Genomic DNA, 5,267 nt, shown 5'->3' with positions numbered 1-5,267 from the left:
GCCTCCGCTGCAATAAAGGGGAGGAACATCTCTAGCTTGCTGCCAGGTTGCGGCTCGCACCATCACCCATGTTGCGATCGCAACATCACTTGCTACGATGTGGTCTGATGGTGTGTAGCTTTAATATGCAACACAAACGTCATTGAGAAGGGGCTGCTACACCAATAATCCTACACCTACCAAGGACTACGAAAAGGCTACGTAAACCTTCCTTCCCTAATCCCCCCCCCCCCCCCTGATTTTCAGTGGGGGTGGGCCCCGCCTCCCCCTACACCAATCAAAATCTGCCAACTGTCTAATTACGTAACATTACGTTAACTTCTTTCATAAGTGTAGCATTGCCGGCTGCTACATTGACTTGCTCCACACTCCGATCCAACCGCTACGCGAACATGGATCTGATTGTGTGCAAGCCTGCAAGGCTGCTGGTTATTAGGGAGTTATCACTTGACCGACGGTAGCGTCAACCGGGAACCGTATTTTCCCGCAAAAATATCCTCATATATGATACTCACATGATCTAAAAAGAAAAATCATATCATGGGAACGTGAGTTTCTGTGACTAAACAAAAGGTCAAAGTTCGTAAAAAGCCAAAAGCAAGGAGCCAAGACTACGATAAAAGAAGTATCCACACATGTGCGGATCCTCTCATTTTGAAAATTCTTGACGTGATTTCATTACACAGTTAGTGGTGAACAGAATATATTTCTCACGTACGGAAGTGAGATCTCGAAGTTCTTTACAGCAAAATTGTCTGTTCAGACATGGATCTTGGCCAGTTCAGGAACAGGCCTCAGTTTAAGGCCGGGTGCGAACCTTGTTTGTATAGAATTCAAGAACAGATTCCAGGGCTCGTCACAAAGGGAGAAATGTACAGGAATTAGCATGCGCTAATTATCCTCTTTTCTTACGTATTCTAGGTATGTGATGTGTGCCTCTTGACCTGCGAGAACGAATCTCCTGCGGTGCAAGGATGGGTGTACGTTTTGCAGGAAGAAACAAAAGGCAAACTACCTACTCAATTGTAAGAAGTCATCTTTTCATCACACTATGTTTTAATCGTTCTAATATATTTATGCATGTGAGTACTAATTGCAGGTAGATGAAACTAAGAGGATAATATATTGGATGCTATGTTTGTGTGCCTTATCCTCTCTATATGACGTAGAAGGAGAACGTACTATAAAAGAGAAGAGTCTTATCTACCACCATCCATGATCTTAGAGTGTCACCGACCAAAATCTTGTTGCATCTGATCAGTTACGTCTTACCCGTGCAAGTCTATTTTTTTTCAATTACACGTGTGTTCATATTAGCGCACAAACATCCGAGATCCATGAGATCAATATTGTTGATTAGTACGTGCTACTTGAACTGAAAATATTGTTGGGCACTTGTTAGAAGTTCCGGAGAAGTGAGAGCTACCCATTTCGGGCCATACGAGCTTTTACATTTCATGTTCTGTAATCTTGTGAAGGACCTATACCTCTTGACTCTTGAGTTACTAATTATACCCCGGCCAAGAGCAGCTTGATAGGGATATGAAGTACCAGCATCTCCTAGCAATCTTCTAGTTGCTCTGTGAGAAACTTGAACCAAGATGTCACTATCTAAAATTTGAACCTAAACTCTCTGACCATTAGTAGCATACTTTTCTAAATACAATATGACAGTGAAATTAGTTGCCGAACTGACATCTAATAGACCTTGACAAGTCTTATTCAAATACGTCGGCCACCATATCTCTCGCACACCCCCTCTTTACAAAACCATGACCTATTTGTTACATAAGACAGAACACCATGTTCATATTGACTGGTCGATTGTAACTTTTTAACTAGACCAGGATTGCGTACAAACTTGAAATCGATTGAGTGATCGACCAACAAGGATTGATTCGGTGGATTAGTCAATCCCCAGCCCATCATTTTTTTGGCATTGCCACCATTAGTAAACCTTTCTAGATTACATTTTCCTTTCTAATTGGACGAGGATGAAGTTGTGCAACTAGTAGTTGCCAACTGCTTGGTAGGTAAAACTTTTTGAAAAGTCACCAGAGGAGCTTCCTGCATGGGGATCAATCTCCATTTCTCTTGGATGTTTTAGTTAAACTTGATGTCTAGATTTTCAAACTCCACTTTCCACCGTCCCTTCAGGGACATCTGATAAAACTCCACTTTCCACCTTTGGTACATGTCATTACATTGAGATCAACGGAGCCGCAATTACTAGCACCTTTAGAAAAAAGGATAACCCTCAGCCTCTGCCTGCATTTGATCATTGTTGAACTAGAGACCTAACGAGCCATCCAAATGATGTTTTGTTCTCGTACCATCGAAACTTACTCTACTTCACATTGTTGGTGCAAATAGCGGGACGCAAAATCGGACAAAATCTTGATGAACACACGTACTCCCTCCGTAAAGAAATATAAGAATGTTTAGATCACTAAGTGCTAACAATAATTTTGTTATAGTAAGAAAACTGGCCCTTGGTATGTGCCATGTAGCCGTAAACAGTGTACGTTATATTGCACAAGGACTGACTGCTCCTCCATGCGGATTTTGTCTAGATGTTGTATGCGCGTTTAGGAGAAAAAAGTAATACGTATTTTATTTTTCTTTTGAGCTGAAGGACATATTCATACTCTTGCTTAACAGCGACGTGGGTAGCTACGTGGCAACGTCGGAATTGAACACTAGCTAGAGACAATTACTCGCACACACTCACTATCACGCACATTCACACATCCTTCACTGAATACCGGGCCGAATTGCGGAGTTTTAAGATTGACAAAGTCACCATGAACGTATTGCTACAAATGGACGTCACCTCCTACTGAAAGAATAATTCATATTAATCGGAGATCCAAGCCCAAAGTGTGATCCATATATAGTGAGTTTGGAATACCACTGACCTTCTAATTATCCAACAAGTGCCTCCATCTAGAAGTACGTATTTGTTTATCTGGCGTCCCAGCAATTCAATGCTCATGGTGCTATGGCGGAGTTGGCACATACAAAATGAGATCATCCACGACAAACTACCTCTTCTGATTGTTGCTTTTCTCTGGTTCCCCATCAGCTATGTGGAGTCGCTCCGGTGTATCTAGCATTTCCCTCCGGCCGATGTGATCAAAGGGAAGATGGTGCTACCCCATGTGGGTGCAGGTCTTCAAGCTCGCACTCACCACCGCCGCATCCCCCCATGGTCCATTGGTCTCCCCCATCAGCTGAATGTGTTAAGCTAAATGTGGACGGATCATTCGTCAATGTCGATGGTGGGGCATCAGGTGCGGTATGATCCTCTGTGATAGTGACGACATCATCATCTTCTCCGCTTGGCAGTCCATTTTGCACTGCTCCGAATCTCTTCAAGATGAACTTTTGGCGTGCCCAGAGGGTTTGAACCCTGCCCTTCAGTGGTCTACTCTCCTGCTGGATACCGAGACAGACTGCATGGCTGTAGTCAGGTTAATCCAGTTGCATGCTATCGACAGTTCGACACATGTGATTGTAAGGGAAATCAAAATGCCCTTTGGTGAAAGGGGTGTTTCTATTGCTGATGTAAGTAGGAATCAGAATGTTGTTAATCATACCCTTGCTGCTTTCAGTCGCACGGAAGGCCGGCCACAGTTTGGTTCCGCTCTGGCATGCGCATGCGGATGTTCCTTTGCCGTTTCCAATGAACTTATTAGGGCATCTTCAACGGTTTGTTTGTTAGCTTGTTGGTAAAATATGCCATGTCATCAACCAACACCTTAATTTGTGTAAAAATATATAGATGGATCGATGGTAGTGTACTACTACAAAACAGATAACTGGAATTCTTGGTTCAGTAGTACAATCAGTAGTGGGTGAAGATCAGCAAGTCTTGTGTGATCTCGCATTTCAAGGAATGGGGACTACTTCAGTTTCATTTGCTAGCTGTGTAGGTTAGATTGATTGTTCCAACGGTAGTTTGTTCAATCGTCATGTGAATGAAACAGTGAAAGTTCACTCGAACTAGTATCAAAATCGTAGCACATCATCAGCGAGCTTTGCAACAAGCCTCGTGTTGCGCTCAGCGCTTTGCAACACGAGCCTTGTTTCATCGATGAACATTCTTTTTGCACGGTTGATATGGTCCGTGTTGCGTTGACGCATCTTGCAACACATGCCATGTTGTACAGGGCTCGGTCAGGGCACATGGCATGTGGACGACGCGACAGATGCGTCGCATCCCGTTCTCCCAGTTGATGGGAGCGTTTTTCTTTTAACGTTTTTTTTGCAACTGTCTATCATTATTTTCTACTCCCTCCGTTCCGTGACGTAAGACGATTTTTCACACTACACTAGTGTCAAAAACGTCTTACATTATAGAACAGTGGGAGCACAAAAGAACAAGTTACTCAGTATTTTGCAGGTATGTACATGACATGACATAGAAAAAGTGTTGGCGCCGAGCCCTAGCTTGCTCTTTGCGCCGGTGCCCAGCTCCCTCTCGCTCTCTCTCTCTCTCTCTCGCACGAATGAAGATAGAAGAAAGAGGAGACACATGACTCGGTGGTGTTTTCCCGGCGCACATACACCAGCCGCACGAACGGCTTCTTCGTCGAGCACGAACTCAAGCCACACAACACACGAGCAGTAAAATGGATGGCCTTTTATACCCAGATACACACACACCATCCGGCCACCACACCGGCCACTAACTCCACGCACGCACACACGCCGGCCACTAACCAGCTAACCCATGCACACACATGCACTAACTAACCTTGACTCTATCTTATCTGGACTAACCAGATCACAACCGAACGAGCAAAGTATGCACACGAGTGACTCGGTCTCCAGTGAACGTGAGCCGCTGCTCACGCAAGACCTGGGCCTCCACGCCTCGCTTTGCAACACCCGCAACCCGGCTAACTGACCACGGCTATGAACACGGCCACGCACAGGCGTCCCGACTCGACCTACACACACATATTGATCACCACCGTGGCGTGGCTTATTGCTAACAAAAAGAAGGCAGATAAGAGAAAAGTCATATACTAGTTGACTGGTCAGCATATATGCGGGATGGAAATGCTGGCTGCGTTTCAAACTGGATGATAACGAACTGCTCTAGATTGAGTCCATATATATACTAGTTAGAACCACCTCATTCTCAAACTAGTCAATCGGCGTCAAGCACACACGAGTCACTTTCTCCGGCGACTAGTAGTAGTAATCCGTCGCACGGCCCATCCGTCCTCTCAAAGATCTTCGAACGAGCAGGCAGCCAA

This window comes from Triticum aestivum, chromosome 4B (genome assembly GCF_018294505.1).
Source record: "Triticum aestivum cultivar Chinese Spring chromosome 4B, IWGSC CS RefSeq v2.1, whole genome shotgun sequence".
Lineage (NCBI taxonomy): Eukaryota > Viridiplantae > Streptophyta > Magnoliopsida > Poales > Poaceae > Triticum > Triticum aestivum.
The sequence above is the reverse complement of the archived record's forward strand: the minus strand, read 5'-3'. Positions refer to the sequence as shown.